Source organism: Camelus bactrianus, chromosome 6, assembly GCF_048773025.1.
Source record: "Camelus bactrianus isolate YW-2024 breed Bactrian camel chromosome 6, ASM4877302v1, whole genome shotgun sequence".
Lineage (NCBI taxonomy): Eukaryota > Metazoa > Chordata > Mammalia > Artiodactyla > Camelidae > Camelus > Camelus bactrianus.
In genome coordinates, this window is record NC_133544.1 from 98,277,345 (window position 1) to 98,296,581 (window position 19,237).

The 19,237-nt window shown below is 45.8% G+C and overlaps 1 long non-coding RNA gene across 2 annotated transcripts in view; it reads right to left on the minus strand.

Moving 5' to 3' along the window:
• The window catches only part of LOC141578003 (uncharacterized), a 46,812-nt gene extending 45,240 nt beyond the window's left edge, over nt 1–1,572 (minus strand). For both annotated transcript variants that reach the window (XR_012507829.1, XR_012507828.1), the window contains exon 1: nt 386–1,572. This is a non-coding gene — a long non-coding RNA (uncharacterized LOC141578003). The remainder of the gene's footprint in view (nt 1–385) is intronic.
• Nucleotides 1,573–19,237: the final 17,665 nt, after the last annotated feature.

Genomic DNA, 19,237 nt, shown 5'->3' on the forward strand with positions numbered 1-19,237 from the left:
ATCAACTACTCAATTATAAAATATTTAATCAAAGTTTTTTTCATATTATTTGCAATAAGTTAGAAGCCAGCACTGTCAATAGAAACATAGTGCAAGTCACAATTTTCCAGTAATCCCATTTAGAAAATAAAAAGGAAAAAGTGAAATAATTCCAGTAATAATTATATTTATCCCAAAATATCCAATATACTATCATTTCAAAAGTGTGATTAACAATTTGAAAACTTTTAATAAATATTTTACATTATTATTGTTGTACGAAGTCTTGAAAATCCATTATGTATTTTCCACTTATAGAACATCTCAATTCACAATAGCCACATGTGGCTGGTGGCTACCATACTAGACAGAGCAGATTACACCATTCACACTTCTGATAAATTACCTGCTCTTATTTATTTAAAAAACTTCCAGAAAAGGCTTTAGATATTCCCTATATCTAACAAAGCAACCTTGACGGGTGAGGAATATCTTCATTATAAAGTGAAAAATAAAGGTAAGAGAGCCATGGTTACATGTAAGTTAATGTAACAATTCCTTCTTAATTCATTCAGGACTTTACAATCTTTCTTCATATTCCAAGGATTCACTGTCACTGTGCAATGTTTTTCACTATAATCATCTTTGGAATTGAGAGGCTTCTGATGACCCTGCTTTGTGCATCTGTACATAAAAGAAAATAACAAAACAGAGAAAAAGACCTTATTAAAGATAATTTAGGGGGGTATAGCTCAAGTGAAAGATCATATTCTTAGCATGCACAAGGGCCTGGGTTCAATCCCCAGAACTTCCTATAAAAATAAAATAAATAAAAACCTAATTACCACCCCCTGCAAAAAATTAATTAATTACTTTAATTAAAATTAAAAAAAAGATAATTTATTGAAGCCTTATCAGGCTACAAGAGCTACAATGAATGCCCCTCCCCCATTAATTTAGAAGAAGTTTCACAATATTTCCCAACATAAAGGCTAAAATATAATTCAGAACACTTACTGATGGTCAGCATCATTTTAACAAAAATGTAGATAATTACCTCCCTGGTGTCAAAGCTCTGTCAGAGATGGGCACAGAAAATTTAGTAAAAATTATTTTGCAACTACCTTTGAAAGAAATGCTGAGAAATGATCTTTTCTGTTGGAAATTAGCCTGCTTTTACATTCTGCAGTAGGCATACGTGTTTATAAACCAGGCAGGAACTGGATCATATTTTACACATACTTTAGAAACTGATTTGAATTTTGCTCTCTACCTGCAAGGCTATTTCTTAGGTAATAACATAAGCTGGCCACTATACTAAATTTTGTTTCCCTGTTTGCTTAATCCTCACAACTCTGTAAGCTGCTATTATTACACCCATATAACAGATATAGAGCTTGAGACAGAAAATAATTTGGGTAACTTGGTAAATGGTGGAGCTGGGTAATATCGCAGCCAGCCTGACAATCAAGTCCATTCTTCTCACCGATGTCTGATACTGCTGCCTACATTCAGCAATGACTCCTGATTTCATATTTAAGTGTGTCATTTCTAAAAGTGCAAAGCTATATTAGTACTGCTGTGTAAACTATTCTTTTCAGATGTGATTGCCAAAAAAACAAAAACAAATAAAATCAGGGTGCCACTGAGGGGAGGGCGAACTGCATATGGATGGACACAAGGGGACTTTATGAGGACACAGTTGCACAACTCTAGAAATAGTTAAAATGGCTGACTTGTACAATTATAATATGTGAATTGTGTGGCCTGTAAATTACACCTTAATACAGCTATTAAATTAAGAAACTGAGATACCAAATTAAGACTAAAACACATATATATATATCATACATAGTACAACAGGGAAATATCATTATTTACTGCACCATTTTCCTTCATGCAGCTTCCTTTCCTCACCTGTTCCTGAAAGGATGATTCATTTTTAAAATAGCCTTTTAATTTATTTAGCAAATAATTTTTGACGGCCTACAATGTACCCAGGACTACTCTAGGCATTTGGAATAGATCAATAAACAAAACAAAAGTCCTGTCCTCACGGAGCTTGGTTGGAGTCTAGCTGGGGTGGGGGGTGGAGATGACAATACACACAACAGAGCAGCAGAGGAGGTGGCATGCTAGGAAAGAGGAACCATGGAAAAAAGTAAAAAGGGCAAAGTAAAGAGAGTTGAGGGTATAGGATGAGGGTGATGTTGTATTAAATACCAGAGCAGGGCACACTGTGAACTGAGGTTAGAATTAAGACTAGGAGGTGAGAAGTCCCAGGAGGACGGAATAACCATCACCATGGCCAGCGTGACCTCGCATATTTCAGAATGGGGGCATGGCTGGAGCTGCGGAGAAGGGTCAGTGCAGATCCTGTATGGCCTTGGAGGACATTGTAAGGACTGTGGCTTTTACCCAGAGTGAAATGGGGAGGCACTGGCGAAGGACGACACAATCTAACATAGGTTTTCAAGGCTCACTTGACTGCCGGGTGAAAACAGTGCAAACGGGTCAGAGATGAAAGGTGGGAAGCTACTGAGAAGGGCTATGCAGGAGGAGAGGACAGTGGCTCAGGGCAGGGAAGCAGCAGTGGAAGCAGGAGCCATGGTGAGAATTGGCTGGGCTCTGGATATATTTTAAAGGCAGTGTCAAACCAGATCTATTGACAGAATTCATGTGGTATGTCAGTGAAAGTCAGAATAACTCCAAGATTTTTGACCCAAGCAGCTGGAAGGATTAAATTTCCACTAACTGAATGGGGGAGGCTGCATAAAGAACCAGTTTGGGGGGTAGGAGGACCAAGAGCTCAGTTTTTACACATGTTGGTTTTAAGATATCAGATTTCCAAGTGAAGATGCCAAATCAGCAGAATATTATAAGAGTCCAGAGTTTGAGAGAAAAAGTCTAACGGGAGACAGAACTGTGGGAATCATGGGTCACACAGGTGGTACAGGAAGACATGAAACCGAGGTACTCAAACATTAAGATACCCTGGCATTAACCATAGAAGTTATCCTTGAGGGCCTGCCTACTAGGTGAGGATATCAGTCCTATTCCCCGACCACTCGAGTTTTAAAAAGGAACTTACAAATGAATTCGTGCAAGACACTGCCTCCAGTGTGTGGGATCAGAGCTGGAGTCGGAGAATGGGATGGTGCACGCTACTCCCTACGGCAGATTGTGTGTGTGTGTGTGTGTGTGTGTGTGTGTGTGTGTGTGTGTGTGTGTGTGTGTGTGTGTACGCATGTTTGTGTGAGCAGGGGGATGAGTTACACCTGTCTTAAGAAAAAGAGGTAGAAATTCTAGAAGCCGAAAGATGAAAGAACATCCAGATCTGGTAGAGGGAACAGGGGAAACACTGTGTACTGTAAGACATATCCCCATAATGCCATTTCCCACCATTCTTTTATCAGGAACACAGTTGGAACCTGGGGAATTATGTAGATACGTGTGATGTACACAAACTTTCTGACTATGTAACACTAAATATCTACATATGTAGCAAGTTAATTATATTTATATCTGATTCAAGTTTAATAACAAGTTCACAACAGAAGGAAAATAAAATATTGAGGACTGGTAGAAGTATCATAGAAGGCCTTTCAATGCTCAGAATGGAAGCAAAAGCGGCTTCACCCCACAAAGTATGTCATTAAGTGTCAAGAATGTTTATATTTGCTTAAGAAATTGAGAGTTACAACTTCCTGCTTTAAAGAGTTAACTTTAAGACAGATACCATACTATAAACAACATCTATACTGGTGCTTTCTTAAAGCTATTTTTAGTTCCTGCTTGTACTGATGTACTCCAGAAACTCTGCAAAGAAAACCTTCTATTCAAAGGCTTAAAGGAATAAAAAGGAAATAACACCGCATTCTTTTAAGTGTTCTCTGTACTGAAAGTCATTTGCAAATGCAGCACCCTGCCACATATCTACATTTTTAACAATAAAGACTTTTGTGCAATTTTTCAATTGCTATGTGACTTTGGGTCAGTCTCTCACTCAGAAGCAGAATGGAGTACCAGAAAATGACACATCATGTCTAAAACTACAGATGTGGAATATGAACTTACACCAGGAAACAGCTAAGTGGGAGGGTAAGGTTTACCTTTTAAGTTACCGTAAGTGCAGTTACAACTTCTCCCTGCTTCCCTTGTGAAGTGAAGAACTAGTCTTTTCCAGGAAAGCTCTCATTCTGAGTACTGTTTTCTTTAAAATATTTGGAGATTCTTTTTTAAGGTTCTTTCACTTTTAAGTCTTTCCCCAACTCTACATCCCATAACAAGTGTTAAAATTATCCAATAGCCTATTGTTACAGAACATACTCTACAAAAGCTGAGGTTTCCCAGGGCTTGGATCCCACAACTCTGCTACCAGATAATACTAAATCCTTCCTTCCATAACTGACTCTTCTACCAATTCCCAGCTGCGGGCAAATTCGGCTTCTCAGCCCAGTTAACTTTCTAACTCTGCCTACGAACACTCTACTGCCAGTAAGGGAAATCTAAGGGAGCCAACAAAGCCCCTAGTGAGGGTTGCCTCCTTCAAACAATCAAGAGGCCATCACCAAGCAAATATTTAAACCTACTGCAAAACTTCTGAAGACATCTTACAAACATTATAGTTTATATAGATTCATACTATTTGCTCTGGAACAGTGATTTCCAATGGAGGGAACAAAGGACCACATGACCCAAGCAATTATTTAAAACTGCACATAACTATCCCTCTTCACGTGAGGATTCAGGTAAGCCTGTATTATAGGTCTAGGTGTAACAGAATGGCAGCACCCCTAACAGTAAGGTGAAAAGCAGCGAGGTAGACTTTTAGTGAAAGGGAGTGATGTAATAGGACCCACCGCCCACTTACCTCCCACCACAGGACAATCATCTCAGATCGAGAACAAACACTTTGGGAAACAGAGGTTGTTTATGTTTTTATGGTTTCTGGTGGAAATAATGCCCTGAGTCACGTGAAGTTGTGGCTGCAAAATTGAACAGGAGACCAGACATTTTCACATTCAGGACACAAATAATCAGCCCCCGAGTGGTCACCATATCTGCTCTCCCCTTTGCCTGTTCACCCCAAAAGCTGCAGGACTCTCCTGCTTGCAGTGACACCCACCATTTCTCACAAATTCCTGCCAAGTTCACGTCAGCAGCTGGTGGTGTCAAAGTCAACATTTGTACTGCTCTGAAGTCTCTCCATTACTTTATATCCTTCTATTTTCTCTGTTGTCTTCCTACCTACCCTTGCATTCAGAAGCTGGTTAACGCACTAACATTGACTCTGTAATCAGTCCAGGATATAGGAAGCAGAGATTCAACTGTAACCAGTCCCAGAATACTTGTCATGCCACTCTAGTGTCCCAACAAAATACTCTGGCATCCCTCATCTCACCCAAAGAACCACCGCATTACTTAGAAGTTGTAAAAGTAGAGGGTTTCTCTACTGGGAAACACTGGCTTGTGGTAGAGTCTTGATTTCAGTTTTTGCAACTAGTTACAGGCAAAAAGACATGGTCCGCAAATTTTCTTCAAGCGTTTGGAATTTAAACTTTTATTAGATACAGAGCCGGCGGACTAAACGTAATCTATGAACATATGGTCATATTATAAAATAATGTCCATGTCCGCCTTACAGTCATGTAAGAACTTGAATTACACCTGCATCCTGTAGGCCTTTAGAATTGGATGTGAAGCATCCTGTGTTAAAAACCTCCTATCCAGTCCCAGAACACCTTAAAGACAACATCACATTAATGCCCCTGAATACATTAGTATAGAACTTGTATGGTTAAGTTACATCTCCAATTTCCCAGAGCTGGAAAGCAGATGCCTAGAAAGGCTGGAAAAGCCCAACTACCAAAACAGCTCAAAAGTTGAAGCAGACTCCTGCACCTCCCAGTGAGGAAGGCGGAGGGTGGAGGGGGCATTGCCAACCACACTGTCCTCCCCCAGGACGTGGCATGTGGGGAAGCAGGCAGGAGTGTGTGGCTGGGACTCAGAGGTGGAGAGGTGATGAAAGCAGGAGTGGAACTGCTCTGGTCCTAGAACAACAGAGCTGTAAAAAGCTCGGCTTCAGTTCAACCCGCTTCGTCTCCCACTTCCCCTCCCACCTAAGTGACAAACAGAGCACAGTCAGGCACTTTCTGCCCATGACGGTGACTACTAGCAGGAAAGGGACCAGGATAAAAGCATGTCCTACAAAAGATCAGTCTGATTTTAAAGACTGTGTTATAATCAATGAACAGCAGTGTCAGAGTGGGACACTTGTGAGGTGCTCAAATAGGGAGGAAGAGGCTGAGGATCCATTTCCAGCACTTCCATGTCTTTTATCACTCCTATTTCTGACCTTTCGTTTGCCACGTTTTGTAGCACTGCCATCACTGGCAGGTAAAGGGGCAGCAATGAGACTTGGCCGTTTGGCTGATGGGGCTACATTTCCCAGCACTGGAATGAAAAGGCACTGGAAGAGGAGCAGCTGGAAGATGTGAACCGCGGTCCTGGCCTGTGCCAAACACTAACCAGGTGACCCTGGGTTATGCTGTTAGTCTCTCTGGGCTTCCAGCTGTTTACTTATAAAAGAAGGTTTTGTCATTGCACAAATATATCCAATATGAAATGTAACGTGAAAGTCAAACATAATGACAACTCACCTGCTTGCCTCAGGGAACTGTACAAGCACTGAACACTATGTGAATGTAAACACAGAGTTAAGAAAACTGTTGAGGTAAAGCGCTAAACTGAGCATGGAGATAAAGTTTTATGGATTTTCTTGGCTTTCTTTTTTAATTGCAACACTGAATTAATAGTTATTAACTATACTCCACACCACCACCCCTGCGAATAAAGTAGGTTAGCACTGCCTGGATGCCTGCTATTGCCCGATTCTAAGCAGGGTGAGGGTATAAAGGAGGCTGAACAAGGGAGTCTTCTCCAGTTACCAGCTAAGTGAGGAGACACATTGGAAACCAACCGGCAATGGTACCAAGTCAGTACTCAAAGCCTATATTACAGGCTACCGATCATGAACAGTGCAGAAATACAAAGAGGAGCTAGAAGTATTTGGAGTAAATAGGGAAGAATCAATGAAGGGGATGGGGCTCCAACTAGTTCTCAGGGCAATTCTAAGCTGTTTTAACTGAGGACTGGATAGGAAAAGACTGGTGACTCCTGGTTTTTAATAAGGCAAAGGTTACCCTAGGAGGCTAAGTCACATAATGATTGGAACAAATAAGGTAAGGCCAAAGTGATTAAGGGTCGAGTCTACCTGGTTGAGATCTGGTTGTGGTAAGTCTTTGACTTGAGTCTAGATGTTGGAGGGTCAAAACTGAAGGTTGACTGAAAGGAGGGGAGAGAATATCCAAGAATTCAGCAGAAGGAAAAATTCTTGTATCAGGGATGAACGCTCTTCATCAGAGTATCAGCAATCAGAATAGACATTTGAAACCAAAAACATACAGTTCCAGAAGCCAAGAATATGTGGAGGGTGGTGAGAGAAATATAAATCAAAGACCATTCCAAGCCTTTGGATATTCAAGACTAGAAGAATGATTATGCCACTGAATAAATGGATACGCTGCAAGAAAAATGATTATGAAATCAGCTTTAGACATGTTGAATCTGACATATGAGCTAAGAGTAGGTGTTCTCTAAGAAGCTCAAAATTCAAAACTGAAGCACAGATCTAGAGTACAGGCTTAAGATGCAGATGGACAAGACATGATAAATCTCCTAAAAGAAAACATATGCAAAACATTATCTGCCATAAATCTTAGCAAAGTTCTCCTAGGGCAATCTACCCAGGCAATGGAAATAAGAGAAAAAAAAACAAAAGGGACGTAATTAAACTCATAAATTTCTTCACAGCATAGGCAACCATAAGTAAAACAAAAGGAAACAACAACCTACGAATGGGAGAAAATATTTGCAAATGATACGACTAACAAAAAAGCCTTAATTTTCAGAATATATAAACAGCTCATACAACTTAAAAACAAAAAAATAAACAACTCAATCCAAACATAGGCAGAAGACTTAAACAAGCATTTCTCCAATGAAGACACAAATGGCCAATAGGCACATGAAAAAATGCTCGATATCACTAACAAACAGAGAGATTCATATCAAAACTACAATGAGGTATCAGCTCACACCAGTCAGAATGGCCATCACTCAGAAGTTCATGAATGATAAATGCTAGAGAGGCTGTAGAGGGAAGGGTACCCTCTTACACTGCTGGTGGGAATCCAGTTTGGTGTAGTCATTATGGAAAGCATGGAAATCCCTCAAAAAACTAAAAGTATACTTACCCTATGACCCAGAAATCCCACATCTGGGTATATAACTGGAAAGAACTCCAATGTGAAAAGATACCTGCACCCCAGTATTCATAGCATCACTGTATACAATAGCCGAGACATGGAGGCAAGCTAAATGTAGCAACAGATGACTGGATAAAGAAGTTGTGGCATATTTATAGACTGGAATATTACTCTACCATGAATAGGACAAAATAAAACCATTTGCAGCAACATGGGTGGAGCTAGAGATCGTCATTCTAAGTGAAAGCAGCCAGAAACAGAAAAATACCAAATGATATCACTCATATGTGCAATCTAAAAAAATAGAGAAAAAGACACTGTGAACTCATCTACAAAACAGAAACAGACTTGCAGACTTAGTCAACAATCTTAAGGTTACCAGGGAAAGGGGATGGCAAGGGATATATTTGGGAGTTTGAGATTTACAAATGTTAGCCACTATATATAAAAATAGATTTTAAATAAAATTTCTTCTGTATAGCACAGAAACCTATGTTCATTATCCAGCAATAACCTATAATGAAAAAGCCTATACAGCCACCAACTGAGGAAGCAAGGGAAGAAAGGAGAGTTAGTTATGCTGGGCTAGAGCCCACTTCCAAAATCATTGTCAGCCACTGAGGCTGCCCCGAGGGCACTGAGCACTCCTCCCAGGGACATACTGACATGACATGCGTCCTGTGAACCTGGGGCAGCAGAGGCCGTCCACAGATCTGGCCCTGGGGGAGATGGGAGCAAGTCCACCTGATCCCCTTGGGGCAGCACCCCTCCCCGCAGACCCCGCCTCCTGACTGCACCGCTCCTGCCTCTCAGGAACCCACTGACTTGAAAACAAGTGATCCACGAACCTGGGGCAGCGGCAGGGAGATGGGCAGCGACCTGGCAGGCTGGTAGACTTGCCCCCTTCTCTCCCACGGCCTGTCCAGGGCTCGGCTTTTGCTGCTCCAGGCACGGTCCGCAGGTCAGCCTGCTTCTGGAAGGAGGGCGCGGTGTGGTCGAAGGCAGTGGCGGGTTATGGGGTCTGCCCATGAGAGCCCGTGGATTGGCTTTAAACTCCCCAGCGCATGGCCTGAGATTGGCCTCTGCTGCCCCAGATTCGTGGAACTCAGGTTACAGGCCAGCCTGCTCCTGGAAGGCAGGTGCTGTGCTGTCAGGGAATGGCGGCGGCTGCGATGGCGGGACTGGGGCTGCCCTGTGAAAGCGCGGGGTTTGCGACCATTTCCCGCTGTTGCTGCAGCCATCCCAGCACACTGATCACACTGCGCCCACCTCCCAGGGGCAGCCTGACTTGTAACCTGAGTCACAAGAACCTGGGGATTTAGAGGCCGCCCCCAAGGTCAGGCCGCGGGGAAGATGGGAGCAAATCCAGGGGCTCTCATGGGGCAGCCCCCATTGCATCCGAGGCCCCACGACCGCACCGCACCCGCCTCCCGGGAGCAGGTCATGGTCTGAGGGCCAGTCAGAGATGCTTCGGAGCCGTCCGGTGCCCTCCCACCTCCCGGGGCAGTACCTGCTCTCCTAAACCCGGGTATAAGCGGCGGCAAAAACGCGGGGTTCAGGAACTACTAATAGCGGGGTTACCACTAACCACAGCGGCGGCTGGGAACCGCCTCAGGGTCCTAACGGGACGCGCGGCCGTGACCTCACCTCCGCACCCCTCCCTGTGCGCCTCCTCAGTCGCAAAGCCCAGGCGTCACCCGCCGGCTTCGAGCAGCACGCCCCCACCAGCGCCCCCTTAACTGCCCGGCAGCGGCAGCCAAACCAAGGGCAAGCGGCGGCCCAGATCCCAGGCCGTGTTCCTCTTCCAGGAGCTGGTTCAGGAACAACCGGCTGCCGCCAGCTTCCACTCATTCTGGGCGGGTTCCAGCGTCCGCGCATCTGTCCGTCAGCGCGTGCGCGCCCCTCCTCCTCCTCCCTCCTGCAGCGCAAACTGCTCGGGTGGGTCTCCTGCTTTACCAGACCTGGCCACTGGGGCCGGGAGGAGCCAGGTGGTGCCCCTCCTGCTCGTCCCGCCGGGTCTCCATCCCCAGAGCCTTCACCCCGCCACCGACTGGGTCCTGGCACTGAAATAGAACCACGAATGCCCTGGGCCAGACCACACCCCGCCAGCCCCACTTCCCCTGCTCACCCTCCCCTCCCTGTTACTACCCTCCCACCCCTGGCCAGGCCCAGTCGGCCACCAGACCTTAAAGACAGGGCTTCTTCTCCTCACACTGAGGTCTGTGCCCTGACACTACGTCCTGCTTGGTCCTAACCTATGGCCCCTACACCCTCATGCCTCACCAAAGGACCCCCAAAATCCTGAAACTATCCTCCTCACCTCTCAGCCAGGTCAGTTCCAATCTGAGCGGCCCCACACTCCTCAACCTATACCCCCTCACCATGGGATCCCCTTCACTCTGAGTGCACCCCTACCCTAAGCTCACTCCCTCACCCCTAACCCTGTGGTTGGGGTGGGGAAATCTGAGCTCCAGTAATGATGACTACTGCCACCAGCGGGGGATCCAGCCTAGTGTGCACCTTCATAGTTAATGTCTGAGGCTACAGGGCGAGGCAGGCTGGGCTGAAAGAGGTTCCAATTCCCGCCCTGGCACCCTGATCCCCGCACCCTGTGTCTCATCTGACCCGATGGGTCAGGGTGATCCCAGGCTGCCAGCCAATGGCCTGTGGGCCTTGGGTGGTTGATGGTCCTGATGGTGATCTGGACCCCTAGGGCGGAGGCACTAGGCACGCGGACCTTTGGGGTGGGGGATTTCAGAGGGTGCACTTGAGCCCAGCGGTAGACAGCAGATGGTGGGCTGTGTGCATGGGGCTGTGTGCGTGTCCTGGCCTCAGCCCAGGTGGGTGCAGGTATCTTGTTCGTTCACACCAGGCCAGAGGGAAGAGGGACCGGAGCTTTCAAAGCATCAATTTTAGGAAGCCAAGGCTGGAGAGAAAAGTAGGAATGTGCACTGTCCAGGCCACCATGGATCCCGCCGTGACGCTGGTCCCTTGCATCAGGGGAGACTGGCAGTTAACTGGCCAATGAGACATCCCCTGCTGTGGTATAGTTTACAGGCAATTGAAGGGATTTTGACAGGTAATTTTAATCCAATAATTGTCACTTTCTCTGCGGGAGATCAGGTCCAAAGTCATGGTGAATCTGGCAGGGACCCTGCCTGAACTGCAGCCTGGGACTGTAGAGGACCCACCCAGGAGTCATCCTCTTAGCTCTCACCCAAAGGCACTGTAATAGAGAAGAACAAATCTGACTCCATATTGGATCTTTTCCTTTCCTTTAACCCTCTGCCGTGTTTTCTAGGTTTAGTCTTGCTAGCTCTGCAACTTTTGTAAAACAATGTTGCATTTAGGCTGAAATAAACAGAAGATCCTATTCTCAAAACTCTGACCTTTAAGGATATTAACACTTCTGCACTCTTATAAAGATAACAAGTTGCAGAATAGAAAAAAGTTTGTTTTGTTGCAGGTGTTACAGGAACACGGTGATCTGATTCACGTGGACAGCTACAAAGGATTCAAAGGACAAAGAAATCCGACACCAAGAAGTTTGCAACAACCAACCACAGCCCCTCCCCTATTTACTAGAAAAGGAGCCTGAAGTCTGACTTGGGGAAGATGGTTCTCCAAGATATTAGTCTGCCATTATCTTGGTCTGCAGCTGTCAACGTAGACCAGGTCATAGGGCCTCTGTAAAACCTCTAACAAAGCAAAAGTTATTTTCTATTCTGCAACTTGCTGTCTTTATATAAGTGCAGAAGTGTTAAAATCCTTAAAGACCAAAGACTTGAAAATAGGCTTTCCTGTATATTTCAGGCTAAAGGCAACACTGTTTTACAAAAGGTGCAGAGCTAGTAAGATTAAGCCTAGAAAATAGGGCACAGGGTTAAAGCCAAAAGGACAGATCTTCTATGGAGTCAGATATTTTTCTTTTCTATTATAGTATATACTATTTTTGTTTTAAGTTTACAAGAATAAAGTTTAGCCTTTTCCCATTTTAAATTGTGCAATTTTAAGGAGCATTAAGTGCATTAAAAATGTTGTGAGATCAACACCACTGGTTTAGACAATTGCCTTCCTCAAACTAAAAGCTTGTATACAAAGCGCACCCCACATCCTACCACCCCCAGCCAATGAGAAGCACTAATCCCCTTTCTCTCTCTGTCTTAACCTATCCTGGATGTTCCCTATCAATGAAATCATATAAAAGGTGGCTTTTTTTTCTCGCTGCCCTCATATCTTAAGTAGGGACGGGTGAATTTTTTGTTTGTTTGTTTTCACGTGAATTAGCATTTTTGTATTTTGAGAGGGAAATCCAGATGGATTAAAGATGAGACGTACCAAATGAAGCCCTTTTGGTAACTCTGTGCATAATCTCGTGGTAGGCACTGCTGTTCTAAGTGTGAAACCAGAGCCAGAAGGGAGATGCTTAGCTCTTCTTGTGGCAAAATAAAACCAAACTAAAGCAGAAAACAAAGGCCAAGAAAGACAGCTGGAAAGAAAAACCACAGCCTGGAAAAAGCTTTCCTCATGACCCAAGGTCGGAGAAAAGCTTCACATCACTGTGGTGCAAAAACCTCTTGAAGCCCAGTGTTCTGAAAAGAAACAAAACACACACAGGCAGTTCCAACGAGAGGCAGTGCAGGTGGCCAGTGTGTGCTAGAGATGCTCGACCTGTAAGGTGAGGACATAGGCAGATGGACAGACTGCAGAGATAGCAATGGCCACCATCACACTGGCAGGTCTTTAGCCCGGTGACAACCAGCCCTGGTGACAACGTGAGCAGGCAGAGGCCCCAGGAGGTCCCCTGGAGGGAAGAGCAAATGGACGCTCCTCTCCGGCAGAACAAGGTACAGGATACATCAAAGTGCCACAGGAACATCACTTCCCTAGCAGTGCTGGTCCTTAGAGAAGATTCCACCAAAGTGCTTGCACAATTTTCAAAGATAATTTTTCTTTAGTAACATGAATTCAAAATAATCAATATGTCATCAAGGGATTTTCAGAAGTGACCTGCCCTGGGCCCGAACAATACACACACATAAATACACACATATACACATAAATATATACACACATACATACCGGAAAAGAGACAGACAGACTGAAACACAGAGAAGCAGGGGAGACAGAGAAACAGAGAGACAAGACAGAGAGAGAGGCACTGAGAGACAGAGACAGAGAGAAGGAAAACTGGAGCTGGGAAGAAGTGGAACTCACGCACATTTTCACAAGTCAGTCTGCATGTCAGAACCTGGTCTCAAAGTCCATCCACCCTCCAAGGGAGGGTGTGGGGATCACAAAAGGGCGTGGGAACTGAAGGCAAAAAGTATGAAGACATTGTGGGGCAGTCCACCACAGAGGCCGAGATCAGACACTGGGCCTGTATGTCAACATGACAGAAAGACCTAGGAGGTTGTTTGCCAGAGCTGACGACGTCAGAGTTGTATTTAAATTTAGTCGCACGACTGGGAGCTGGGAAGCAAGCAATAAGGAAAGTGACTTTCTCCAGACCTCAGGGCAGACCCAGGCCTGTGTGGCATCTGCTCTGCGCTCCGCCAGCCCTCTGTGGGGTCATTCCTTTGCTAAGTCTGTGCACGAGCTCCCTGTGATGCCAGCCCATGGGGGTGACAGATGCAGTAGGTGTTTCTAGATCTAGAGACAGGATGGCTTCTCTAGGAAGCAGGGGCCAGAATGGTCCCCACTGTGCTGACGGAAGATTGGGGAGACCCTGAGAGGCACGTGGCTTTTCCATGGTGATAGCACTGTTGAGTGGGGGGAGCCATGTCTGAACCCAGCTGTATCTTCAGAGCTGCAGCACTGGCTGCATCCAGGCCTCCCCAGGGCTATGAGGGGGGCTGAGTTGGTGTCACTGTGTGTGGACATGGCATGGAGTGAGAAATGATAGATCGGCAGCCCTGAAAGGTCCTTGGGGAGCTATGTGTCAGGAGGAAGCTTGGGTAAGTGGACCCCAGGAAGTGATCTCATTTTCCCAGCAATAGAGCCCAACAGAACTTGGAACTAAAGTCACCAGGCACCCACTCTGTAGAGAAGTCCCTACTCAGCTCACTTGATTGGAGACAGAGTCACGTTCTGCTGCATCCCAATATCCCGAGGCCACAGACCCCGGAAAGCCCGCAGCGAGGGGCTTTACCAACGCTGCCAGCGCTGGGTCATGTCTCACCCAAGGCGCCTCTGGACTTTTGGCCAGAGAGACCCAAAGGTAACACAGGGAGGCCCAGGGCAGGCCCGCCCAGGCCAGGCCACCACTCTGATCCCACCCAGGTATCCCGACTGCCCCGTCCTGGCTGGTGGAGGTGGAGCAGTCAAGTTGGGGATGGGTTTCTGCCCAAAGCAAGAGCAGTTCAGAGGCCTGGTGGGCCGGTCACATCCACAGCCCAGGGCAAAGCTGGCTGGCTGGGATGTGGAGAGCCAGGGAAGGGTCCTGCTGCCCAAGGTGGAGCCCATGCATTCTGGGTATGTCTTTTCCCTCCCGGGTGTCTGAGCTGAACAAGGTCTCGGTCTGATCTGGCAGCAGAGGGTCGAGTGGACAGAAGCAGGAGTGTTCCTGGCCGGGCAGGGCTCTGAGGCTTCCAGGCCGGGTCAGCTGCTGGTCACTGTCATTGCAGAGCTAGATACCACATATTGAACAGCAGCTGATGAATAAGAAAACCAACGCCCCCTCCCCAAAGTGAAGGGCTGATGTGCCGCTCTTCTGAGGGCCAGCGCAGGATCCAGGTGGGTCTGGATATGGCAGGGTCCCCTCCACCGTGGCCCACAAATCAGTGGGGCACGCCTCTGACCCAGAGATCACCCAGGGCTCTCCCCTGGTACCTGCCCGGGGATGACGGGTTGCTCAGCACACCCTGCTCTGACATGGAGCACAGTGCCCACCTCGCTGCAAGTCAGGTGGAGGACCAGGAGCCCCCAAAAGAGAGCCCGAAGTTCAGGAAGGCAGGGCTGATGCTTGTGTGTAGGTGAGGGAGGGGCGAGGGCTGGGCCACACAAGGAGGTGTACCCAGAAGCTACTGTTGGGACCAGAGAAAAGAATGGCCTCAGACCACCTGTCTGGAAAAATTCAGTCACAGAACACATCCTGTGGGCACTTTCTGGGTGGGAGCTGTCTGGAAAGCTCTGGGAAGTTTTCTGTCCTTGAAGAGGCACATGGAAAGGGAGGCATGTGGGTAAATTTTTCCTCTCACACAGCATGAGCTCTTCCACAAGACTTAAATCTCTCTCCACATCCAATAGTTACAGAGGAGGCAGGGGCAGGGGAAGATGTCAGAGACCAAAAAAAGGATGATCTGGATCCAGCAGGAGACCGCGAGTTCCCTCCTGCCGCTCCTGCAACTCCTCCTGAACCTGCATCTGCAGCTGGACTGCTGGACAATGGAGAAACAGTTCAGGCATCACCACCAACTGGGACAGAGCCCCCTCTGCACCCACCCACACCTTCTTCTCCAAAATGTTCTCCAAATTCCCACTATCATTCCCCTCCCCCTCCCAAACTTGACTTCCCTTCCTCTGGAGATGTTTTTGTTTGGTTTTCTGTAGTTTCCTTTGTTTGTTTCACTTCATTTATGGCAAGGTTTATTTTTCTTTTTGGAGTTTCATTAATAAAATATAGACTTTTCCCCTTTTAAATTGTGCAACTGAGGAGCATTAGAGGCATTCACAATGTTGTGCGACCATCACTACCATCTAGTTTCATACTATTTCTTTCCTCAAAGTGAAACCTTGGATCCAGAGCGCGCACTCCCCTCCCTCCTCACCCAGCTCCTGACAACACCAAGTCCTCTTTCTCTCTGAGTGTCTTTAACTCTCCTTGGTGTTCCCTGTCAATGAAACTTTAAAAAAGTTTTCTTTTGTCCCTGCCCACTTGTTTTTAGCTGGGGCTGGGGATTTTTTTTGTTTTCACTTGAAACAGCATTTTTATCATTTTAAGGGGATATCCAGGGGGATTAAAGATGTGATGTACAAAATGAAGCCCTTTTAGTAACTCTGTGCATAATCTCAGGGTAGACACTGCTGTTCCCCCTGTGACACCACAGCCAGAAGACATAAGGGAGATGCTTAGCTCTTCCTGTGGCAAAAACAAAACCAATCAAAAAAATTAGCAAAAGCCCAGAAAAACTGCTTGAAAGTGAGACCACAACCTGAAAAAAGCATTCCTCATAACCCAAGGTTGGAGAAAGGATTCCCATCCCTGTAGTCCAAAATCCTTTCGAAACGCAGTGTTCTAAACAGAAACAGAACAGACATGGGCAGTTCCAATGAGAGGCAATGCAGGTGGCCAGTGTGTGTTAGAGATGCTTGACCTCTCAGGTGAGAACACAGGCAGAAGGAAACTGCAGAGAGATCACCGGTCACCATCACACTGGCGGGTCTTTAGTCAGGTGACAACCAGCCCTGGTGACAATGTAAGCAGGCAGAGGCTCCAGCAGATCCCCTGGAGGGAAGAGAGAAGGGACACTCCTCTTCAGGAGAACAGGGTGCAGGACGCATCAAAGGGCCACAGATGCAGCTCTTCCCCAGAAGTTCTGATCCTTACAGTTCATCCCACTAAAATCCTTACACACCTATTCAAAGATGCCTTTTCAAGGGTGATCATCACAGCACTGGTTGAAACAGTCTGAATTAAAGCAATACTAATGTTGATGAAGAGTGTATGGGGTCCATTTTTTCTGGTTCATGTGGATGAATGAATGCTGTGCAGTTGGAAAAGTGGGTGTCTGGTCTCAACCCAATGTCAAGGGAGGCCTCAGGGTGGAAGTATGCAGACCCACTGTCTGCACCCATGGTCCCATCTGCATGACCACATATGTGTGAAATCAGTATAGATGTAAACTGATCTGATTGTGAGTGTGCGAGAGACAGAGATGGAGAAAGACATACTGAGAGACACAGAGACTGAGACATAAGAACCAAATCATTCATGATAGTCACCTCTGTGGGTGGGAATTACAAATCTCTTCTCTTTTAGGCAATATTTCAATTTTTTGTACTGTGTCTATATTACTCTACTAATTCTAAAAGGATTAAAATCCTATCTTAATGTGACCCATTCATTACTCATCTAGTAATTAAACTACATTAATCCTATTTTTAAAAGAATTTAAAGTCTTCTCAGGACGCAGTTCCATGTCAGCTCCGTGGCAGCAGAGGTTCTCCAGGAGGTCGTGTCTCTTCTGAATCAGCATCCAAAGAGGTGAGGAAGAAGTACCAGACTTGGACACTTAAGACTACAATAGATTAGAGATTCTGTTGAGAGAAACTAAGACCTACATTCACAGAGAATAATCCCATATTCATGGAGCAGAAGGCTTCATTCTACTTAGATGACAATAGTCCACGAATAGATCTAAGGATTCAAAGAATGCCTACCCAAATCCCAGGTGGTGTTTTGCAGGAATTGACAATCAATCTAAAATTCACGTGGTAAATCCAGGGGCTCAGAATACATGAGTGAATGTTGAAAAAGAAAACAAAGTTCGAGGAATGGAAAGTCAGATGGAACCCATGGTTAATACAAAAGCACTTTAAGCTGAAGACACCTGAGATTCAATAGATGTAGAAGAAAACCTGTCATGGAAGCCAATTCTCTCCTCTCCCTTTGCCCTATTAAGTTAGGTTGATAAAAAAGCCTTTAACTTTCACCATTTAACATGGTACTTACTTTTCTGGTTGGCTCCTGCTTGTGTATAAATAAACCGTTTCTCTCGTTCATCTCCTCCTTAATTCTGTGTGCCCTTTGGGAGGGACTCTGGATGATGGGGACCTGCTCTTTTCTCACCTTCTTTAGTGACATCTTTTGTCCATGGTGAAGTGCTTAAAACAAAAAGGCTCATTGGTTTTGGGTCAGATTTGGAACATGTAAACCTTTGGAGAACCCCTGGAGGTACAAGGGGGTTCAATACTGCTGGGAGAATTTACTTGTCCAAATACCTAACAAGATACAATTTGCATAGTTGTTTTTTTTTTTTTTTAAAGATTCTTACCCTAAAACAAATACCCTATCTAAACCTCTTGGATGATCAAATAGAAAGAAAAAAGAGAATCATGTCTGGCCTAAGAACTCTTCCTTAATAAAATGGAAGGACAGAATCAGATTCAGAGCAAAAAGTAAAATCCATTTATACCATCAACCCTCCCACTCTTTTGTACACTGTCTTCATGTAATCTGCCAGATGGCGCCCTGGAGAAGGCCCTTTGCCCAGAACTCGTGCTCATTTTCAGAGCTCTGCCAAGCATGAGGTTGGTCCCCAGGGCCTGAGAGGGGCTACTTGTGAAATCTTCTCTGCTGAGACCCACCGGACTGAAGGGAACTGTGTGCTCTGAGGGAGAGAGAGCACACCAAGCCTCTGTGGAGGCATCTCTGACATCATTCCAAAGGCACACAGCTCTAACTGTGGGCATGGGAATTTTTGAGTGGCATCTTAGTTGGAAATCTCCTCCTGGATAGAAAGAAGCAGATTCAAGATGTTGCAATTGGATGGGCAGGTCGGCCTCTCGAATTTGTCGATGAGAAGGACACGCAATTCACTGCAGAATTAGGAACACCCATCCCTGCTCTGCTGACTTCATCTACAGAGAAACAGAGACGCGGCTCTAGGGGGAATTAAACACCCACCAACCCTTCTTACCGATGTCAACGTCCCCACTTTATTCTCCTTTCAGGTCTCTGCACGAAAACTGTGGCTCAGCCCCAAATATCACATAACCATCACCCTGAACCACTCTGTGTCTGTGTCCAACTCGAGCATTAAGGCCTGTTACCATTACTGTCAAATCGTGTCCCCCTTTCAGCCCGTCTCCCGCCATCATCCCAGCCCAACCTCGGTGTCTCTCTCCAGGTCAGCAGCACTCTTCCCATTGGCTTCCCATCAGCTTACCTTGCCCTGCTTCCATTGCTTATTCCACATATATTACCC